At 41.6% G+C, this 24463-nt stretch overlaps 1 protein-coding gene and 1 long non-coding RNA gene across 5 annotated transcripts in view; both read right to left on the reverse strand.

Moving 5' to 3' along the window:
* The window catches only part of KLHL29 (kelch like family member 29), a 390113-nt gene that overhangs the window by 169192 nt on the left and 196458 nt on the right, over nt 1-24463 (reverse strand). The gene's annotated exons all lie outside the window — the stretch shown is intronic.
* Nucleotides 18413-22946, reverse strand: LOC137471991 (uncharacterized). The gene is made up of 4 exons (XR_010997949.1): nt 22845-22946; nt 20762-20846; nt 19791-19860; nt 18413-19570 (listed from the first exon to the last, which is right to left on the reverse strand). It is a non-coding gene; the product is annotated as an uncharacterized lncRNA (long non-coding RNA).

Consider the following 24463-nt stretch of genomic DNA (forward strand, 5'->3'; position numbering starts at 1 on the left):
TTCCACTGCATCTTACAACCAGAGAATCCACTGGATGAAAAATGTATTTCCAGGAGTAAAATAAAATAATATGACAATGTGAGAAAATTATTGTTGTAAAGTGTTTACTCCCATCCCTGAGCATGTAGGCTCCTGCTGTCCTTGGTGGGGATAAATTTTGACAACCACTCTAACAAGTAATGTGAATAAAAGGTGTATCATATCCACCGGTGTGAAGAAACTGTCTTCACGACACACAGCCAGAATGTCTGCTGATGCTGATTTTTACAGCTAATTCTGTGTTCTCCAATTGATGTGCAACTTCTTTATTTCTGGAACTATTAGCATCCTCTCTACAGCTTCAAGGCTATTTCTTGAAATTGCCCTTTTTATAATATTAGTCTAGGAAGACTGGCATGAAATAAAACCCTGACAAGAAATCAAAGAGTAAGTTATTTTCTAAAGGAGTTTCCCTGGAGAATCAGGTCAAAAGCCTACTTCTAGCCTTGAACACTTGGAAGACATGAAAGCAAGCTTTGTTTTAGAAGCTCAGATGTCTACACACAAAGATGATAATTGTTTTCTCTTTTTTTCTGTTTATGGCTTTTGAAGAAATTCAGTTCGAGACCTGGGATGCATCAAAGGAAAATGTGTATTTGGATGAGCTTTGTTTGATGGCAGGAGCTTTCCTTGTTAAGTCATCAAAACAGCCTGAAGTGAGAAGGTAGCAGAAGCTCTTCTGGAAAAAGAGTACCAAGCATCACTGAGGACAATCACAGGCACAGAAACTCGACTGCTTTTATGTTCTGTCCTTTTATGTGCACACAATTAGGGAGCTGGATACCACACGTGTGAGGAGCCAAGGCGTCTGATCCAAAATTCATCAAGTCAATATAAACAAGCCCTTTGACTTCAGATTATCTTGGGACAAGCCCTCAAGGACTTTACGAGTCAGAGTTTTTCCAACATCATTTGGATAATATTCCAGGTGAGGGTGGTGGAGGGTGGTTTCAAAAGCAGACCTCAGCTCTGTGTATTGGTTGTGACTTTGATCATCCAGAGATGGCTTTTCTTGCATTCGTTATTGCAGTGCAAAGTCCTTTATGGGAATACCAGCATGTACTCACCTAACTAAATTCTTATTTCAACAGTCTAGAACACTGATAAAGTGTTTCTATGTTACAACAAACTCTTATAGCTTTTGTTCCACTACAGCCTATGGATATTGCCTATGGAGTGAACAGGGACATCCTGCCTATGACCTCAGTGCCAATATTCAGAAGGATTGGGCTATTCTGCTGATTCTCTTTAGTCTTATGTGCCTTGCGCATTAAAACAAACAAAAAGCCAAACCAAACAAGCAAACAAACAACTCCCCCAACTGAATAACCCAAACCACTAACTCACAGCTGCACCAGAACATTTCTTTCTCTTGCAATCAAACCTAAGCCAGTTCAGCATGTACCAGTCCATTACAGGGACACGTCTCACAGGTGTCCTGTGAGATTGGGCAGGCAGAAGGCCCACGCTGGAGATGTGCCTATCCTGTGAAGCCTTCATAGGCATGGTGTCACAGAGCTTTGTGTTTCACCCAACGTTCTTATTTTAATTTTATGATTTTTGTTTTGCTTTTGAGACATAATCTCCATTATCACATTAATTCCTGTTCAACACTTTAAAATGCACATATTATTTATCTTTGGAAGATCCTTTATGCTCTTGTGTGAATTCCAATTGTTATGGCTCATTTTAATTTCCTTTAAGGCCCTTGGCCACTTTTCTGTTGCAGTATGGCTGGTTCCATTTAATAGAAGTTTTGTTATGCAGATACATGAAACTTCTGTGCCCCACCTTTGAACTTCTGAATAAACTGAATAAACTGTACCACTCCATCTGATACATTTTATACAGTCAAATACAAAGGAGATGACAAAGCCTAAAGCGTGGGCAAAGTCATGCTTAACTCTAGCATGTATGACAAACAAAATAATTTCATTTGGGATAGGCATCAAGCAATTTAATTTTCAATCTATTTTCCTCTTGTCCGATTTGGATGCGATATATATTGGTGGTGATGTATATACATCTATCATGTGGCTGTATATCTGGTCCAGATAAATCTTGTTATATCCAAAAACCTTCATCAGAGGCACATTGTAAATAACGAAATTCTATAGCAAAGGAAGATGCTTCTCAAACTCAAGTCAGTCTCAGAGGATTTAATCTCAAGACTGCTTCTGATGAATACTGATGTCGGAACATTAGGTATTCAAGCAAATGGTACTGTTTGACAATACCAGTAGTAATTTCAAGTGTTTTCTCCTGTGTAATTTCTTTTTGCACAGTTTATCATATCAAAACAGTTTGAAGAGAGAAAATAGCCATGACTTTTCCATTTAACCAAACTCTTGTTTTCTCTCATTTATTTGTTGCCTCTAATCATGACACAATGAAGTCAAGTATTTGGGTAAAGGCCCTTCCTTTCATTGTGTGTAACATCATTAGGGACTGTGTGATTTGGATTTCCATGTCTGAATAGAAATAATTAGAAAATATGATTTACACTTTTTATTTTGTCTGGGAAAGCTGTTGGGATAAATCCTCCCTTGCTCTGTATGTGGTGAGAAAAATTAAATTAGGCAAAGGGCTCAAAGGCAGTCTAGAAAGCTGTATCTGAACTTCCATTTAGCTCCAATCCCCCTGCTATGGGCAGGGACGTTTTCCACTAGAGCAGGTTACTCAAAGTTCCATCCAACCTGATCTCAAATGCTCCCAGGGATGGGCCATCCAGAGCTTCTTTGGGCACTAAGGACAGTGGTGCACCAAAATAAAGAGGGTTGTATTTGCTCAGGTTTTAAAAGTTACAGGATTTGAAACACAAAGTTTTTATAACCATATGCCTGCTTATGCATGAGGAAACAGTCAGAAGGCAGATGTAATGCTGTGAAGCATCTACTCCTTACCTAAACGTGTGCAAGTTTGGAGCCCACATTAATGTTCTCCAAATCAACATCTGAAATATTTTCATAGGTGCCCCAAACCAGAAAACTGAATATACACACTTTGTTCCCCAGCAGAGACCACATTTAATTCTGTGTGTTCTTTGTGATCTTTGACCACCACAGTCACCTTGCACCACAGCAGAACAAGAAAAAAAAATTCATGCCTCAAATCCCTGAGATTTCATCAGAAGGAAAAAGATCACAGCACTACTGAGAGCAACTTAAATGTCAAAGTCAGGTAGAAAAGATCGCTCTTTGGGAGCCTTCAAAGCAACTGTTTCTCCCCAGTGGCTTTATAAGGAATTTATGCACTTACTTTACAGGGACGTCTTCACCAGAACATAAAATTTAGGTGCAAATTAGGCATCTACATTCCTTCATATGATGTGCCGTTACTGGCTTGGCATAGAGATTTGCAAGAGATTGAATCAAACAGCCTGAAGGATGTACAAAATACATGCATATAAAAATATACAGATAATGAATGTTACAGCTATATGCACAGACTCTCAAAACAAAACTGACTGCAGCACAAAAGCTCACAGCAGCCAGAAATAGGAACACTTGGATTTGGAGTCAGGCTGGACATATCTCTCTTCATCCTGCACATGGGGGCGGGGGACACCAAAGCCCTTCACAACACTATCTGATATTTGTTAAGTCCACTTAAAAGAAAGGGCTTGAAGTTTGGGATTCTGCCCTTCTTCCTCATGCTCAGCCCCAACCCTGTTGATTTTTATAAGATATTCAAAGACAGATTCTGGAGAATGAAGGGAGGAACTTGCCTCAAGGCTATTGAAATGTTCCTGGTAATAGGTTAAAAATGTGAAGCATTTAAAGTGTCTGCTGTTCCTTTTGATATTCTCCAGGCAATTTCCTAAATCAGCTTCAAATTTTAGTCATTTTCGGCTTTAGAACAAGCAGCAACACAAATGATTAAAAGAAACAACAACAAAAAATTAACACACACCCAGATGGTAACTATTATCTGAGCCAGAAAATAGAGACAAATACATCCACTTAGGGCAAACTAACATATTGTATTATATCACTATGATGTACTGTAATGGGATATGATTTACATTAAAACTTGTGAATTAGAGATTTAACTTATGGCCTTTCTCCACAAATTACAACAACAAACAAGAGCAGGAAAATCAGCTCTAATAACAGCATGCATCCCATCACAATTTGATGGATTATTTCTAGACCAAAGCCATGGATAAAATATTCAAAAGTGCAATTTTGTAATAGTATTCCAGAAATATGATTTAAGTGAAAATCCTGATTCCTTGCAGTCAGTAAAGGTTTTATGGCAATCTTCCCAAAAATTGGGGTGTTTTATGTGAGAATTCGACTACAAAACACTCCAGAAGAGTTCGGCAGATGGTGCCACCATGGCTTATTATGTTAAATGTAAAGGTCTCAGTTGTGCTCCCTCCATCTGTTTGCTCATCCACCTCGTGTCTTGTATCATAACATCCTAAGATACTGATTTTAGGAACTATCTTCTAGCTCAGTGTGCTGAAACCCCCAGCACAAAAGGAGACAGTGCTTTGGGCTTCTCTTTGTTAATGCAACTGAGCTAAACAGATAAACAACTTGACAGGGATGAGTTTGCCAGATTTATTCTCTGTAGCAAATTGTAGTTCTAATTGCATAAAGTTCTCTTCCCTGCGTGCTGTCATCTGGTTTGTGATGTGGTGCACCTCTTAAGCACTGCAAAATCCCTCTCTGAGACAGCTGCATTTTGTGATGGATACTACACAAACATACACATAAACACAACACGTTTCAGTTCCCTAATTTATATAACTGCTTCCTACCAAGATCCTAGGACTGAAAGTTACTCTGAGAGGGAGAATGACATGGTAAGTGGATTCCAATGATTTGAAGGTTTTTTCCTCCCTAAGTGACTTGCCAGAGCCAAGCTCATCTGTATGCACCAATATTCTCTAAATAATAAAAAAAAAAGAGGATAATGTTTCCTCTCCTGACGGATGTGCACTCAACTTTATCCACACTGTGCTTTAGCAGCTCTGCAAGAATGTAAAATAGCAATCTAATATCCTGTTTAAATTTGGTAGAAACAGTCACTGAGATCATGGAAGGCAACTCCTCCCTGCTGAATGTGTGCCTGCCTGAAAGCTTGAGACTGGGAGGGGAATGATGAGTAGCCACCTCAGTCAAAACAGCTCTATTCCTTCCTGATCTGTTGCAAAGAGGGGGTAAAAAAACGAAAGAAGATATTTGGGCGATAATTGGCTATTAATTACAACTTCGGCAACTCCAGCAGTGCTTGAACCAATGTTACTGCAGCACCTTGGGTGATGTGATGCAGGATCCTCAGCCACACGGTGAGCCACAGATGACATTTATCCTGCTGCATCTCCCCTGTTTTTGTTACAAGCTGCTGTGATTAAGGCTTGGATAGTGTCCTGACTTGTACCACAATCACAGCTCTGTTTACAGCACAGACTGACCTTTGCTTAGTGACTGTAGAAAATGAATGATGTATCTCTAAATGTTAGCCCTTCAAATAAGAAAATTAAAAAAAAAAAAAAAAACCAAAAAACCCCAAAAAAAACTAAAATAAAAAAAAAAAGAAAAAAGGAATGATATAACTGCCTGTGTCTCCTTGGCGTTGGGAGAGATTCTCCCATCAGTTAGTCATTCTTGAAGATGGTAAGAAAAAAGAGATGTGCAGAGAAGGGTGAACAAAATCCCATTTGGGATGGGTGTATCAGATAGCCAGGCTGGTGAGACTGCTCTGCTTGGGGAAACAGCTGAGATAGCTTTCATTTCTTTGAAATTTGTGCTCACTGCCAAAGGAAAATAAGGGCAACAACAATGAAACAGAGATAACAGTATTATGAGAACTATGCCAGCAATGAAATGACAGAGGAAACAGTAACTGGAAGCAGAACACGTCAAGGAGAGGTGGCAGATCATGTCACTGTGGTTTATTCTGTGGCAAAAGAGAGATCAAGTTTTGCAATGCTCAGGGTCATGCAGTAATGAGGTAGGAAGCAAAGCCACAGAAGTGATTCACAAGCAGGAGGTTACACTCTCCTGTGAAAACTGGAACTTCTCACAAATTTCGTAGTGCCAAATACATTTTTAGCAATTACACTGCAGACTAATTTCTCCCTCATTTGCAACTGCCTAATGCTTTTAGTAACTGCAGCTATCCACAAGTTAAAATAGAGAAGGCAGAGATTTTTCTTGCTGCCATTTTTAGCATTTTGTCCTTTTTGGATTAAATGAATCATAATGTTTACTATGGTCTTTCATTTTAGTCCCCTGTCTTATACTCCAGCTGGAAGTGGGTAGGATAACCAGCACTCTTGCCCAGTTAACTCACAGTTGGTGTTAAGAGAGGACATAACACCTGAAACAGGATGGAGAACATATGTAGGAAGGCAGAGAGAAATGCCATAGAGATTGCTCCTTTGCTGTTATGCTCAGAAGGACAAATTACTGCTCAGCAGGGTGATGGAGACCCACAGGCTCTGCTGCTGTGGCTCCCGCCAACCCCAGTCTGAGTGTGGACACTGCCAATCTCCCCATGGCATCAACCTCACTCCTGCTACAAGAAATCAAAAGGACAAAACTCATGTAACATTTGGCTCTCACCCAGTCTCAATGACCAGCTTGTGCCTTCTCCCCACAAACTAAGCAAGATCTGTCAGGAGAGCAAGGAGTGGTGCATTGTGGCAAAGCTTTGTCACAGAGCTGAACTGCCAGCTACACATGTGGAGAAAGCATGAGTGCCTAAGTGCTAAAGAAAAATAAACAGAAAGCAAAAAGATCTGAAAAAGAAAGAGCAATGGTAACAAGATTTAAAAATATCTCATGTAACTAAGAATAGCAAGCAGGATTTAATGCATGCTACCCTTGTTGGTGTTGTATAAATGTCTTGTTCTGTTCCATTCTGGTGCTATTCCAGGGTCAAGTATATTCAGTGTCCTTTATAATCAAGCTGTCAATATACAGTCTTGATGCTATACATTGATTTTGTGCCACAAGAAAGAGGAAGTTATCCCTTTGTGTTCAGCACTGTGGCAGTGACTTAATATTTCTTAGCCCACAGTATTCAGCATCACCACCAAGGCCAGGGTATCTGCCTGGCTCCACACATTCTACCTGCAGTTTCTACATATGTATGTTCTTCACAAACATGTTGATGATGCAGTGTAGCAATTTATTTAGAAGCAATGGGAAATCTGTACAAATTCCGGTTTGTACCAATAAACTAGTTACACAAACTTCTGTGAACTATAGGGAAAGGGGAAAGAAAATACCCCTGCAATCCTCTTAAGGAAGATACAAAAATGTAGCACTTAAATAAAAAAACTGTGCACAGAATAAATCAGAGTAGCAATATTTAGCACTTACATGGTTCTGTCTCTCTTCATTACTCCAAAACTTCCCAAGAGAGATCAGACTGAGCCTCAGAGAGGCTATGTAAAGTGAAGAGTTGTATGACTTGCCAAACCCAGCTTATAACACAGCCAAGAAAATTTGCACTTTCAGTTCTATTTCTTAATATTAAGCAGGTTGTTTTCTCGCCAATTTCCCCATGTCTTTTTAGCAATGAGCAGGAATGAAACAAAGGCTCTTCCACCTGAACTCCCTGCTACCTAAACTGCAAATGAAAGCTCGTAATGCTTTTCCTACTTAAATGTTAGAAGAAAAAGATGTTGCCAAAGCAATTCTACAAGCACAAAAATTCCATCATTATTGTCAGGTATATTTCTTTATTTTATATCCAAACAGTATTTGTCAAGAAATAGGTTACAAGTTAAGGAAGATGAATTCAGCAGGAATGGAGGTGCAGCGCTGAGCTTGCGCAGTGCCAACGCTCTCCCATTACAGGTTGATATTGATATGAGCCCAGCCTGTGAGGTGTTATCTGAAAATGGAACAAGCAGAAAGCTGGAAGGAGCTCAATCGGACACCTCAAAGGTGGTACCCACACACACAGCCTGACTCTAGTGTACACATCTCATTATCATTGAATCATAGAGTGGTTTGGGTTGGAAGGAACCCTACAGATCGTCTAGTCCAACACTCCTGCCATGGGCAGGGACACCTTCCATTAGACCAGGTTGCTCAAAGCCTCATCCATCCTAGCCTTAAACATCTACAGGGAGAGGAAACCCACAACCTCTCTGGGAAGCCTGCGCCATTCCCCCACCACCCTTAAAGTGTTTCTTCCTTCATCTAATCTAAACCTGCCTTCCTACATATGAAAGCTGTTTGCCAATGTCCTATCACCGCAAGTTTTTAAAGGTCTCCTGAGAAGACAATTCAAAACCTTGCCAAGGAGCCAATTCAGTGCTTAGATGTATTTGTCACAAGACTTTCCTACCAGCTAACTAAATGTCCTATTTCAGGTATCGCTTCCCAGCCAGCGAATTCCCCTTTTATGTTTGTGCATTTTGATTTTTTTTTCCCTTCTACTTCCACATCTATGTACAGAATTGCCTCTCACAGATAAACCAATCAACAGAAAGTCACCTCTGTATTCTCTAAGCTTTCCTCTCCTCTCCATGAGGTGATCATCCAGACGTGAATACCCCTGAGACAAACAGGGGACAGCCTTGGCATGGGCCAGGCCATGTCTTGAGGTTGTCTTGGGCTGCCCTCTCAGCTCAGCCACTCTTCCTTGGTTTACTTGAGAAGATGTTACAAGTGACCATACCACAAACCTTATTCAAATCCTAACATTCCACCTTCAGCCTTTCCTTCTCACCTGTCAGAGGGTGCCCAACACCCTTCTGCATGCAAGCAGAATTAGTTGGACTTTTAGTTTATCAATAAACCCCAATGAAGTATATTTAAGTTACTCTCGGTGAAAGGTTTCTTACTAAACAATGTATTTGCTTCACTCTCTTTCTTTTTCTTTTTTTTTTCCTAACCTGAAAGTCTTTAAGTTGCCAACACCAAATCCTTAGGGAGCTGGCTGACTCACAGTCTTCTTCCAACAGGATCCTGTAGGTCTCTGAATATTTGTCAGAGGTGGTTCCCATTCCCAAAATAGATAGGGAAACTCTTTGAACAAGATCCACAGAAGAGTAAGATCTGTCTGCCTGAATAAGGTCCAGCTGAACTGTTTCCAGTGATTACAAGATATTTCAGAGACATTTAGTGGCCAATCTCATTTGGCTTGCAGATAAACTTTTGAGGTCTGCTTTTGAAACAAGAATAGGTCAGATGATGGATTTTTAGCATTTTCATGAATTATGAGAACTACCATAAAAAAGAAAAGTTGGGAATACATGTGTATATATGTCATAAAATAGGACCACACACTGGTAGCCTGGGATATGTGACTTCTTGAACAACCAACTACTGACATGCAAGATGAGCTGCTTCCCACTGGGACTGTTCTATTCAGAGCAGGAAGATGTTGGCCCTCAGGTGCCAAGTTACCCATCCCATCCTCCCTCAGCACATTTCTCCTGCACCTTTTTGGCCCAAGATGAAATTTCCATCACTTTTAGATTAGAAATCATCGATTGCAAGTGATCATGATGCGTGCTGAGTGGCACATTAAAACTACTTTTTAATATCTCACTATTAAACTTGCTTTCAATATCAAACAAAACATTAAAGATCCATTATTTCTCCATACCAGCTAAAGACTTTTTAATGAGATTAATTACAAGAGAAGAACGTATTTTTCAAAAGATCAGTTTAATAACAGAGCTAACGTTTAGTGACTTTAAATATCATACATTAGATCTGATGTTATTTGAAAAATGCTTGTGAATATTTATAGTATTTCAAGTGTGTGAGAATAAACACACCCTAAACCTGCCCAAAATAAACCTTCCTAATTTTTTTCATGCCTAATAGAGTTGTACAGCTGGGAAATTATTTGATTTTGTAGAAGCACATAAATAAAATGCCCACCACAATCTACACGTAAAATCTGAGATAAAGGAGAAGTCATCAGCATTAACCTCTCTTGTTCTGTTCATAGAAAAAGACTATTTTAAAATGGCTTTGTAGGACGATGGCTCTGTCTCAATGGTGACAGGCTTCCTGCATAAATGACCAAATAGCAGTGGAGAGGCTGTGAAGAAAGAAATATATGTAAAGAGTGAAATTTAGAAACACTATATGCAGGCAGCAAAGAAAGAGTATTTAGGAGTTTATTTTTTAATCTCATTTTAGGCAGGGAGAAAAGAGACCAAGGAGAGCAAGCACAGAGGAAATGATGCTTCACTTGCTCACTGGATCTCCTGTGGAGGATACCACAGACTTGTCTAAAAAAGAACAGCAGAGATCACCTATTTGGATTTCTAATCTCCCCTTATCTTTTTTTCTTGTTAAAGGTTAATGACTAAGTGAAAAGGAAAACTGACATACTTCTATAAAAACCCAAGGTTAAACATAAAGGCCAGTCTCAAGTGAACCACAGGATCACAGAATGGTTTGGCCTGGAAGGAAGAGACCTTCAAGATCATCTCATTCCAATCTCTCTGCCATGAGCAGGGACACGTTCCACTATCCCAAGTTGCTCAAAGCCACATCCAATCTGGCCTTGGACACTTACAGGGTTTGGGCATCCACAGCTTCTCTAGGCAACCTGTTCAGGTGTCTAATCACCCTCATAGTGAAGAATTTCTTTCCAATATCCAATTTAAACCTCCACTCATTTAGCTTAAGGCCACTCCCCCTTGTCCTATCACTACATCCTTATAAAAAGTCCCTCTCCAGCTTTCCTTTAGGTACCTTCAGGTACTGGAAGATGCTCTAAGGTTCCCGTGAGCCTTTACCTCTCTAGGCTGAACAAACCTAGCTCTCTCAGCCTGCCTCCACAGCAGAGGTGCTCCAGCCCTTGGACCATCTTTGTGACCTCCTCTGGACTCACTCCAACATGTTTCACATCCATTCTCTATTCAGCCAAAATCCGAGCTTAGGACTTCCCTGATGTATGTGAAAGATACTTCTCCAGCCAGAAAAAGCTGTTGCAGGACAAGCAGAGGCACCAAGACCTATTTTTACTGCTATTTTTATTATTAGAACAATCTGTATCTGCATGAAGAGTTCTAACTTTGCCAGAGATGATAAATGAGAGAAAAGGAAATTATTAATGCTTAAAGACCAGGATAAATCAAACATCTGAGCACAGGGAACTTTATGCAAAGCAGCAGAGGACTCTGCTACAGTTCTTGGGGAAAAAAAGAAAATAGTCTACTTCCTACCTGCCCAGGTAACAGAAAATGTGGCTAACCTGTTCTCATCAAGATACAGAGCTGAAATGCAAATTTGTATGAGGAAGACAGATGGCAATGGTTAAATGCAGTAAGAACCTGAAAAGCCCCAGTCTGGATTCATCTATACAATCAATTGGGCACCTGTCCTTAAACATGAAAGAACAGCACAGACCCTCAGTGGGGGCCTTGGCTTCAGACCTTGTGACACAGCCAGATGTGATGGGTCCACCGGGCTCCCTGGTACCAAACCTGAGGCATGGAAATGTATTTCTTTGCATATACAACTGCCTTTCCTACTTATTTCAGAAAAAACTACTCACATTCAGGACACTTCTAACAGATCTTTGGTATTAGCCAGCAGGGAAAAAAAAAAAAAAAACACCAACCAAACATGTCTCCTCACAGCTTCACAGTTTCACAGCTGAGGTTTTCCCCTTTCCAAATCACACAGTACTGCAAAACTTGCAATCAAATCACAAGAACTGGCAAACTTGAAGATATTTACGAATTAAGCTGTGCCTCAGAGACTTGAATATCTGGAAGAGACATGTATTCTACAGCCTAAGGACATGGAGGTGACCTTACTTTAAAAGAAAGGACAAGGCCACAGTTGATGGGTCCCTAAATTAAAATCTAGTCCAGAAAAAATATTTTTCTAATGTCCATCTTATTCGGAAAAAAATTATCAGTCTGCCAAAGTAGGGCTTCAAGATTAATGAAGTGCCAACTACAATTTATGCTCAAGATACTTTGCTGGCCTTCTCTCATGTCACATACTGCCAAGGCTCTATGTCACCCATCCTTTGGGGCCTCCCAGTTTATTCTGATTGAGGTCAGGTCTTCTCACTCAAAGGACTCTGATGGCAGAGCCCCATCGCTGACCATATTTCCCAGATTCTTGCTGCTTTCTTCTCCAAAAATTCAGCATAACATCAAGCCAGGTGGGCTATTCCTGCCTATTTTAATTTTCTTTCTTCCTTAATGCCCGACTGCTCTGTTCTGGGGAGTTGCAAGAACATCTGCTACAAGAGCAGACTTGTATTAATTTCTACTTACTGCTGTATGATGCCACGTATATGTACAGCATGTTTTATGTGTTTGGTGCACAGCAGAGCTAATGTGAAATCAGAGAGATTAAAGGAAAACAACTTCAACATAGTCCTCTTGAGAGGTGGGAAACAGTGGGAGCCTTGCTGTAGCCCAGCTCTGAGGGAGATGCAAATCAAGACCTCCCCTTTCCAGGAAGAATTCCAACCTCCCACGTGGCTGCACTTCACTTTGTGGAGCCTGTTGGATGGAAATATCTGCACTATTCATCAGGAGAGAGAATACGAAGGTGTGAGCAATGTCATGGTGGGGACGGCCCCCTTGCTGTCTGAGTGCCCAGACCCGTGGCAGGGGCAGGAGGAGGTGCAGAGTGGGTGCACAAGGCTGGCTGCTCACAGGGGAATGGATCCAGGCTCTACCAGGCAGGAAAGGGATGGCAACCCTGGTCAGTGCCACCCTCGGTGCAGAACTGAACTGCTGAGTTACCAGGGGAAAGGGCAGCCATGCACTTGTCCCCCTCTGTGAAGTCTGCCTTTCTCTCCCTCACTTTTCTATAAAGGACTAAGCCTTTTCTTGAGTGCATCGGACTCCTTTGTTTGACAGTAAAACCTCATTCTCCTTGTACTTTCTTCTTCCTCTCCATTTTGCAGCTCTTGTGCTGATCAGAAGAAATAGACCCAGTGCTGTTTAGTCATCTAGGAGCATTTAATTGGTGTTGGTGATGATATTTTTCAATTTGGCAGTCTACCAGATGGATCAATTATTTGCCAAGCCTTAATTTTAAAGCCGTTCACTGTACAAATTGCAGGTCAGGACAGTAAGGGTTTGTTTTGCAATCGGCTTCTGGGCAAGAGCAGGATTCCTCAATATTACAATACTCTAGTGGCTCTTGAGCAGAGAAGCAGCTGTGCTGTGCAGACACACTCGTGAGCACAAACAAACCCAAAACTCTCAGGTGGTGGTTGTTGGTTGGTCACCTCACAGATTAGTTGTTGTTTTAAGTAGGCAATGTCCCTTGGAGACAGCAATTTTTCATGTATTTAAATATCCTGCTTATTCAAGAAAAGCAGGGACAACAGGCAGAAAAGCAGGATGGTGAAATAGGCCTGTGGGCACCTCTAGTAACACAGTGCTTCTACTGTAAATTTACAACATCCCTTCTTTCAAGCCCCCTCAGAGCCCTGTTTGCTTCCACACACACCTGCCCTGAAAATGCCAACACTGTTGTACCAAAAGCAGCAGACTCATGGACAGAGCAGGGCTGTCTGGTTCCACTGCAGCTCACACTCTTCTGGTACTGCCTGGATGATTTCCACAATACCACTCAATTGCAACAGCTACCTAAAGTACCCCACTTTGCTTTATTTTCCCAATGGGCAAAAAACCCCATGATGCTTCGTGCAACTCAGCTAGTGGAAAAGAAATAGCAGGGATCCAGGTGGGAGGGGAGGAGGAAGCGAACAGCACCGTGACCAAAGTCCCATCTCGCTGCTCAGTGCCCTGCTACTGCCAGGGGTTTGGACGTGTCAGAGGTGAGCATGGCAAGAAGGCTGGGATGCCACATGGAGCTAACTCAGTTTAGCCCTGTTTGGCCCAGCTCTGTGTCAGAGAACAAGTCCTTTCCTTCCTTGTGGGGATGGTGTAAGATCCCCCACATCCATGGTGGGTTCAGCTCACAGGAAATGGATCAGCTTTTTTTCTGCTCCTCACTTCACCTTCCATTTCACCCAGTCTCCAGGCTTAGAAAAAGAATATGGTATTAGGGACCACGTTTTCTTCTTCATCAGAAGAAATCCCAGCCTTTCCAGGAAGATTCTCCACAGGGAATCTGTAGTTGATTTTTAGCCTGATTTTGTGCAAGGTGAGCTCTCACACACTGAAGAATGCAATTGCAAAAGCTTAATGGAGGCACAACAAAAACATAATTTAAAATGCAGGGAAGAAAGCAAGGAGAGACAGTCCTCAACTGTGAAAAGTTTGGGGTTATTTTGAAATTTTACTATAGGATGTAGCAGACAAATCTGGTGCTATTATTTATTGAGAAGTGTCCCATGTGCACAGTAGGGCTTTGCAAACAAATGAGGCAGTGTCTGCTCCAAGCCGAGACACAAACAGTTTGACATCTGAATACACCAGAGACAAGCTCTCTGTGAAGTGGTGTGGATATTTTCAGAGATCATTGCTGGAAGTCTTAAGGGAAAGGGGGTGTTTGCAGGCAGAAGGCATTTCGTACAGCAAGGCATTTCTTACTGAATACATAATGCAAAGGAGTTTCAACAGTAAAAAGGACACAAAATGGGCAGGTAGTAGACATATGGGGAAAAATGAAAAATATTAGCATGAAATTGTTAACAGTGGGAAGTTAGGAAAGAAATTACTTAAAGGACATATGAACAGAGGGCATAATTGAAAAAGACATTGGACAAGTCAGTGTGACATGAATGAATTGGTGGCTGACACTGATCATGGAGCTCAATTCAGGTCTGATGTCACCCATGAGCCAAGTGTGCCATGGGTGACACCACCCCAAGACCTTCATGGGGATGGGCTGGAAGGCTTTCCTATTTGTGAAGCTGTGAGTGCTATGGACAGGGTACCACACAGGAACATGAGGCCCTGTCCAGTCTAGAAACCCTCTGGAGACCAGGATTTCATCAACATCTCTATATTTAGAAAAGGCACATGTGGAGGATCACTTGTGAGCCCTCCATCACCCCTTGGCCACAGTGGCTTAATGATGCCCAATCATTAAGCAATTTGATCAGTTAGGGATTAAAAACTCTACAGTGCAACAACCTCTCTCTTGAGTCTGAGTTTGGCTTTTTCAAATTCCAGCCGACGAAGGTGAGAGCAAAGGCATCATATGGCAATGTTACAGGGAGATTGAGACCTGAGTCCTGATCCATGCAAGGATCTGTTTGTTTATGGAAGCCCTTTCCATTCTGGAGTGGAAGGAAATGCTATGTGAAGTCATGCTGTTGCTTAAGGATGCAGAGGCCAGTGGTGTGATGAACTGCCAACTGCTAGAAATTGCTTATCAACTCCTTGGTACCCAAGTCAGACCACTCACTTTGCTCTGAAAGAAGTTATTGGAAAAATTATTTCCAGCAAACTCTTTGTTAACCCACTGAAAAGTAACTCCCAGACCTAGCTGGGATGTGTGGGGAAGTGGGGACAGGCCCCTGCCATCTACCACCACCTGCAGAGGACCCACAATTCACACTATCAACACTATCAAAAACCTGACTTCTTCAACCCCATAAAACTGAAAACTAAAGCCCAGGAAAAGAGCATGGGAAATTTTTCTCTCCACAATGAACTCCCTTGGAACCGGACATTTTAGCTCCCATTTCAATTTGTGCAGTGTATTTATTAGCCATAAAGCATACATATACATTTGGCTGGAGAAATGCAGCACAATTGGCTCATCAGGTTTTAGTGGAATAGGTGATACTATTGAGTTGTCTCAATCTGCTCTCTCTGACAGGTGTGCTCAGGCTCTCCCAGCTTGCCTCATCATCTCCAGGGCTCTGAAGGTTGCAGCCATGGGTATGAAGTCTCAAATTGAAGAGCTGCCTCCTTGCTATTCGTAAGCAATCCATGAAACTAAGGGTGGAAACACACAAAACCCCACACCTCCAGCCATCAACCCAGCAGTGTGAGTTGTGTACTACAGGCTTTGCAAAAAACCTGTTCTTTAGGTTAAAAAATCCCTTTCAATATTTCAGCAGCAAAGACTGCACATCTCAGAAGGACTTTTTGTTTATTTGGCTGGGCTCTTCCTTTCTTTGGGAGAAAAATCTTGGATTGATACAGGCAATTCTTCAATGCCAATATACGCTTTCAAATCCACTTCTGTGTCACTTCAAGGAATTGACAGGACATCCAGAATCAATGAGTATTGATGTGTGGACATGTGCACACAGACAGGGTGATGGTGCAAACCTGATGGCATGAAGCTTTGAATAAATGTGCCATGAAAAATGATAAATCAATATTTAACGTGGCAATAAATTATTACATGTCTTCTATCTTGCTACATCAGGAAGACCTAAAAGGCATTATAGCACAAGAGTGACTTTTCTCCTTCACTCCTAAATAAACCTCAAGGGCTAAGTCCCCCCCAAAACCTAGAGTTAGAATACAGCTTCAATAAACATAGTGAAATGCAAAGCAGAATAGTTATGTACAAAAATGCTGAAGGTGCCCATAGGAATCATGAACCAAAAGTCATGTGGGCGCACAGCTCCACCCATCCTGATTGAAGTCAATGCCAAAACTTCCTCATTTCAGCTGGGCAAATCTTGTCCTTAAGTTTTTATTGAAGCAGCAAGATTTCTGTACTTGCTGGGCTCAGAAATGAATAAAACAGAGAAGAGGAGCTCGCCTGATATCTGCATGGCACTGCTTGTCCCTCTTTTAATGGCTGCACAACGGCAAGTGGAGAAAGTTCTTCTGAGACTGAGTCTTTCATTCCCTCTCATTTTGGAGCTTATTTTGGACTGTGGAAAACATGGCCAGTGATCTTGGCTGAACTAAAACCTTCAAGTATTTTTTGATGCTGCCCTGGCGCTGCCTTTGCAGACCTCCAAATCCCTCTGTGTATCATTTATAAATAACCCTGTCCATTACAAAAGGCGGGCACATCACCCCGGCTGCACTGGGAGCTCACTGACCAGCTCCTGGCCTTCCCTGTTGACCTGACAGTTAACTTGGAGCTGCTGCCGGCCTGGAGCATCCCCTCCATGCTCTGTTTCATGCTGAGAGCAGAGAAAGCTGAGAGCTTTCAGTTTTCCATTTCTACTGCATGGGTGGCAAAAAGGATGATTTGGAAAGGCATTCACAAGCCAGGCTGTAAGCAAGGTATTCCCACAATGCTGCAGGAGCAAATGCAAGGTAAAAAGAGATGGCGAGGGATGTGAAAAGGCATTTTTACCCAGAGCAGCTCCTTCTGAGTACAGAAATCATCATAAGGTTGGACGGCACCTTAGAAATCACCTCATTCCAACCCCCCTGCTGTAGGCAGGGATGCCTCACACTAGACCAAATTGCTCCAAGCCCCATCCATCCTGGCCTTGAAAACTTCCAGGGATGAGGCATCCACAACTTTCTCCATGTGCCTGCTGCGTGGTTTTGCTTTTGCTTCTTTGAGTGAGCCATCCCACAGCTGTGTGCTCACTGGCATGCCCCTGTATTTACAGGGCAAACTCAGCAGGATGTTAAAAGCCAGTGCTGGAATACACAAAGGAGGAGACGACATGCTACCTGCTTCTCAGCCTGCTCTTGGGTAATTTTACTTCTTTCCTTGAGCACCTAGGTGTCATGACAACCTCAGACTGTGGCCACCACCGTTAGCACAAAGAATTAAGTACATAAACTACATTAGCTATAATAGTGTTATAATGTACATAACCTCTTACTAGGGAATTGGAAATTTAAGCTGATGTTTTCTTTTGCAGTAGAGGTAGAAAGCCAAGACAGCATGTTAGGTGGTGAAAGTTAGAAGGGAAAAAGAACAGTTTTTTTTCAGACGCTTACTGCAGAGTGCCTACAATATTGTACAATAATAAGCTGAAAATACAGACTTTATTTCCCTTTGGAATTCAAACGCTTGTACATCAACAGGGCATCTCTAATATCTAAGTAATAAGCATAGCTGCTCCGTAAGGACACTATTGAAACCCAAATTCCCTCAATACAATTTCAGATTGAGAGTGTGAGCTCAGGGAAAGAGAACTTTATTACATTTCATAAGGTTCTCTTAAGCATTTTCTGAATTTAAAGCTAAAACCGCAACCTCCAGTGGGAGAAAGTACTGCATTCTCCTCAATCTGCATTCCTTTATCTGATATGCTGGACAAAGTAAAAATGCTTTTATTATATCTGCAGACCTTGAACATTACATTGAAGAGTTCTGAGGACAATGATGAGCAATATATATGTATAATGCTACTATTACGATGTTCAGATTTGTTTGCTTTGCTTTGGTACATATAATGCACCAGCAAAGCTGATGAAAATTTGTGTATTTTCTCTTTCTTCCTGATAACTGATTACACCAGTCATGTCTGGGCAGAAAGCATTTGCTACAGAGCTTGAAAAACCCAGGTACAAACAATTTGCGGACCATTAGGTGATGAGATTTGTTAGTGAGCGGCACCAGTGAAATTAATGTCCACACAGCAGTAATTGAAGGAGTTAATGATTTTCAGTTGTCCCCAGATAAGTGCAATATTTCTGTATCTTCTCAAAGTTTAAGATTAAACAAGTTAGTTCAAACTAAACAAACTGCCTAACTAAACAGCAGATGCCACTTATTCTCTAAATAAATACTATAGCATTTCATTCCACTACCTCCAATAGCACTGAAACTTTTATTTGTTTATGGTATCCCTGGTTCAAATAGCAGAACCTCCAGATCCCATTTAAAATGCTGAAGAGGTCACCTGGAATTGTTGACTGCACACGGATCAAACCATAAAAGGGACTTTGTAATGAAATAAATATTTACTAATCAGATTATCTACCCAGAGCAACAATCTTTGTTGGTAGGCTGCCATTTATTACGCTTTCAATCAGCCCTGTGGCTTCTAATAAGCTGTGTTTTCATGTTTCCCTTAATATAGAACTGCTTGTCATTCAGGGCTGGACAAGGCTCTGTTGTGTTCTGGGAGAACCGCAGTGCCTGGGGCCAGGCGAAGGCCGGCAGAGCCACTCGGCTCCTTCTTCTCCCAGACTCTCTCTTCCAGCGCTCCACAACGGGCTTTGGCAGGACCTCCAGCGTGCCTTGGCAGAGCTCTGGGCTGGTACAAAAACCCATCCCCAAAATACAGTTAGGCCATTTTACAGATGCAAAGGGGGAAAAAAAATGGCTGCTGTGGAGAGCATCCTTTCACCTGTGCAAGGATGAAAGTGTTATTATCCACGGATGAAAGCGTTATTATCCACACGAGGCAGGGATGGGCTGCTAATTAGGAAAATGAGTTAGAAAAAGGCTTCATGAGGTGCATGGGTAACGATCCAGGTGCTCCTAAGTATAAAATATGCTGAGAAAAATGAGTCCTTGCAGAGTTTGAGGAGAGGGAGTATCAAAAATACACAGTTGTGCTGACAAAACATACACATCTGCTTTGCCAGTACTATTAAGATTTCTGCACTCACAAAACAGGGAGTGGGATAAATAATTACAGATCCTTATGATTATTGCTGTAAGAAAATACCTCATACTTTGTATTGGTTCCACTTCCACAGTAAATGCATCCATCCATGACATGGCTGCTGGCTGGAGCTGGAAGATGCAAATCAGGCCACCTAAAGTCACAGACCTGCTAGAAAAATACTTGCTACCAAAATAAAGTGCTCTCTACCCAGAGAATTTAACAATTTTATACATCCACAATTAGCAGCTTCACAGAAATTTCCTGCATTTCTAAATCCTCAGTCTGTGTATTTGAATCCTGCCTTGTAAGCCATCCACAGACAGATCCAGCAAGGCAGGCAGCAGAAGACTACAGCCATGTCCTTAACTCACCGCCACGTGTGTCAAAAATCCTACAAGCTCATCAGCGGTTAATCCATCCTATCGAAAGTGCCACGGTACGCTGACAAAATTAGAAATACAAGTTTGTTATTTTAATGAGTCACTGACATCTGCTGCTTATTCTTAGTTTTCAGTCGCACTCCCCTGCTCTGACATCATGGCACATGTGATTTTATTCGGATACTGCTCTCAGACTGGCTCAGTCCTTTGGATTACTTCGACAGCATTTCTCCTCATTCATTATTTAACAATAACTTTTGCTTACTGAGCACATTTCAACACAACTAACTAAACTAATAGCATGTCCTAATCCTTAATGAAGCCCAAATGCTTCTCCTGGGGGCAGGTAAGTATCATCACCATTTTCTGGATGGGAAAGCAGATATTAAGTAATTTGCCAAGGTCATGTGGCCTGTCTGTGCCACAGGTTGGGAATTAAGTGCTCTCAGGAGCTCTGACTATCTGTCCCCAGGTGTAAGTAACAATCTTAACCAGCTCAGGCTACTCCAGACCCAGAGCAAGTGCACAAAGGTGGAGGTTCTGCATCAGGGTCACCTCATCACCACAAGGCTGTGAGCTTCCACAGTTGGCCAGTGACAACTTTCATTATCAGATCATTCTGAAACAAAGCAGTCAGTGCCCTACTTGGGAGCCCAAAGGTTGAGCTATTAACAGATTTTTTTTTTAATTTCTTCACTTCTCAGTTTTTTTTCGACCCCATGTTTTTAACAATGATGTTATTTAACACATGCCAGTATGAATAAGTTTATTCTGAGCTGCTCCTATAAAAGGAGCTTGTGTTACACAGACTGCCTATAATTCATTAAGCCAAATTCCCTTCCATCTGGAGGCTTATACAGTTGTTGAAAAGCTGTCACTATAACCTATTGTCACTGCAACTTTTTATGAACCAACCTACATTTTTATGTCAAAATTTATCTCAACAACTTTGCTGTACTTACTTTCAATTATTTCTATATCATCAGCCTTTAGGTAATGCTGCATTCAAGATGTTGGGATTAACTTCTCTCTCTGGCTGTGTTCACACTGAAAATAAATGCAGTTTTGGATTTCAACAAGAGCTGCACAGAAGCAGACAGAGCTTCATGTGCATATCCCAGTGGATGCATAAACCAATGGCAATTACTGATTTCACCCAGTCCCAAAGGAGACAATCACAAATAAATGCAAGTATCTATGTCATAAAGAAAGAATTTCTAGAAAAATGGAATTTTTCTTAATGAGAAGAAAATGAAATTAGGCTATCCTTGTTTCATTTTACAAGTAAAAATCACATAAGCATGAAAATTCCTCATGTTGATTTCTTGAAGAGCTGTACGTTTGCTCTTTAGCACATTTTCAAGATGACTGGTGAAGATACATCCAGACAGATGAGGGGTTACACTAAGTCCTATGTGATGGACAACTCTAGGCTGTGGCTGCCTCATCCCTGAAGTGTTCAAGGCCATGCTGGATGGGGCTTGGAGCAACCTGGTCCAGTGGAAGCTGTTCCTGCCCATGGCAGGGGAGTTGGAACTGCGTGATCCCTTAATGACCCTTCCAACCTGAACCATTCTATGGTTCTACAGTTATGTAAAATTCCAGATACACAGAACAATGCACAGAGGTAACAAGGCCAAAGACCAACATCAGCTGCTTCATTTATCTCAAGCTACAGCTTATAGAAAGACCTGTTTTCTTCCTGTCATCACACGCTCTGCCAGACCCACCTGAGACCTAAGAGGAGATTAATAATTTAGCATGCAAGGAATCAAAACATCCTCAAGTTCTGGCCAACTTGGGAAAGACTACTGACTGAAATTCCAGCAGCTAGGTCATGGCCCTAATCCTAAAACTCTGTAATGAAGTCCTTCACACCAGTTTTTCTGACCTTTCATAATGGCTTTAAAACAGATTATGGCACTGCCTGTACTAGAGGCTTGTACTGGCACAAGCTCTACTGATATGACCAGGACTAATTCTGTAGCAAAGAGAAAGCCAGAATGTTCACATAAAAATTAGAAACAACACAGAAACAAGAACTGATGCGTAGCAAAACAAGTTTTGGCATGCCTCTCCATCACTGGATCAGCCAAGGGTGTATCTGTTTTTGTAATGTGGCTTCATCCCAATATCACTATGTTTACTAATAAAATAAAAATCGCAACCTGAACTGGCATGTGAGTCTTGAATAAATCCTTGAATTAAAATACAACACCAAAATGGGGTGCAGCATCAGCCTTTTTCAAAAGCTCAGTGTTGTCCAACTAAAACAGTTTAACAGGCAGGACTGGAAAAGGAAGTGTCAGTTTTGGAAACGACAAAGATCAACACGTCTCCAATATGGTATATCTGGCAAACTGCTGTGCAGTAAAATTAAGCATGACACATAACTGCTGAAGCAGTCTCGGGCCAAAACTCACAATTCTTACTCATCTCACACTAAAACAAAACTCTGTAATTGAAATGACGGCAAGAAGCTGAGCTGCCTGGGAACAGTAGGGCTTGGCTCATGCAATATATATATGTATGTTCTGTTGGTAGCTCGGCTGCAGACCACACAAGTAATTTGAGGTTTTATTTCTTTGGTAGAAGTATGCATGTTTGGGTGGAGAACAGAAGCAGATGGAACCAAAACGATCGCTGTCAGGTCGTATGTTCCTAAGAGTATCTGTCTGGATATAGACACAGACACCCTCCCCACGTTCTGCACTTTCTTCTGGTAGCACCTACTACCCTAACAGCTCGAGATCAAGGCAATATTACATGAAGTCCTACACCAGCCAACAGCAGCAGGATGGCCTTGTGTCCCTGTATCTCAAAGGGAAGAACAGGACTGTTCAAATTCTCTTGACCAGCCTTGGAACAGTCTACAAAAAACAAGCAAAAACCCAGTAGCTCAGATCCTGTTCAATTAGGCTACACTCAAACTGCGGGGACTCATTTTATCAGAAATGGAAACAGAAATTCCTCAAATCTATGGATCAGGGATATCAGCCTCTCATGCTTGCCATGGTATTGGTCATGTGTTCAAAGGCCTTTCACCTTGTGCTGGCTTGGGTTGAATTGCTGTGGTTTTAGATCCACTTTGAATGCAGGACCTAAAGTGGTCATTTCAAGGACTGACTAAGCTACAGAATAAACAAGTGGGACTGTAATTGTGCCCATGGAGGTACCAGGAGTGTGCACACACACCCGCCTTGACCTCACAATACTTCCCCCACTGGGCAAGCTCTCCTGGCTTTATTCTGGATCTTGGCAGCAGACATGCCATGAGTCTGCTTGGTTGCTGCACATGAAAGGAATACGAATAGGGAAGAGAAATATATCTAAATGATCTCAAAAGTGCTTCTCCTTGCTTCTGTTTTTGGAACAGTGCTGGTCTCAGTTACAGTTCTAAAGGTGTTACACTTTACCTTTTGGCTGTGTAGTAATCTAAAAGAGAGCACAATCAAAGCGGTACAAGTGGATTTTTTTCCTTCTGTCTTCATCCAGAGAAATCTCTATGCAGGACACCCTGAGCAATTTTCTTACCTTCTTAACATGCTGCAGTTCACATGCTGTGGGCTCCTTTCAGGTCCATTTTTCATAACTCTGACTAACAACAAAACTGACAGGATGTCAACAGGAGAAAGAGAAACAAACAGATTAGATAATCTATTTAATATCCTCCTGGTGAGCTCACCAGGTCTAAATAGCAGTGTTTTTTAGCAGGTCTAACCTCGCTCTAAAAGCTGCAAACTGTTTTCCATTGGAAATAAGTTCGTGGTCCAATCTGTCACCATGGAAGTTGGATCTTGCAGGGAGCACATGACAAGGAAGCTGACAGGAGAGAGATAACAGCGTGAGGTTGTATAATTGCTCCCTGCTAATGGGGGTAAACAAAAAATGAGGTTTTTCTGTATAGGGAAAGGTCATGACATGTCATTGAATACACCAGCAGAAAAGTGGAGTTCTGAAAGGGCTTCCTTAGACAGTGATGGAGACTGAAACTCCCGGTCACAGTGCTTCCAGTAACATGGTTCCATGCAATGCCAAGGGTTTAGATTCAAGGAGCAAAGATCCTTTTCAGGTCGTCTTATGGGGAGAAAAAATCCTGTATTTCAGGACACTTTAGACCAGTTTCCATGTAAATAAATGGAGGTCCATGACCATGGGAGCAACTCCCTTTAGATGGTTTAACACTCTTAAATGCCAGAGGAAGCCCAGCTTGGATGTAAAGTGGCTGCAGGCTGGCACAATACGCATATTTAGCTTTTTCCAGCTAGCTCATCTCACCACAGAATTTTTGCATAGTTTAAAATAAAAAGACATTAGAAAAATCTTCTTTTAATTAGGGTAACTGATGTTCTGTGACCACAAAACCCTCAGGTTTCAAAAGAACATGCAGACCTCTTTGGACGTATAAGGGCAAAAAAATCCAGCATGTGCTCTCTAGGGAAGGTCCTTTCTGGCAATTTAACTTCAAAAAACCAAGATCAAGACCTTAAAGGAGCACAGGGAAGCCACCACCCACAGCCTTCTCAATGGAACAGCCTTATCTACAAAAAGGTAAGATTATTCTGCAATATCTGAAGGGGATATTCAAAGGAAATAAAACAGAAAGATTTGAAACATTATTTTCTTTTGCTTTAATAATGAGAAGATCAGAAACAATGAGGATC

The sequence above is a fragment of the Anomalospiza imberbis genome, chromosome 3 (genome assembly GCF_031753505.1).
Source record: "Anomalospiza imberbis isolate Cuckoo-Finch-1a 21T00152 chromosome 3, ASM3175350v1, whole genome shotgun sequence".
NCBI lineage: Eukaryota > Metazoa > Chordata > Aves > Passeriformes > Viduidae > Anomalospiza > Anomalospiza imberbis.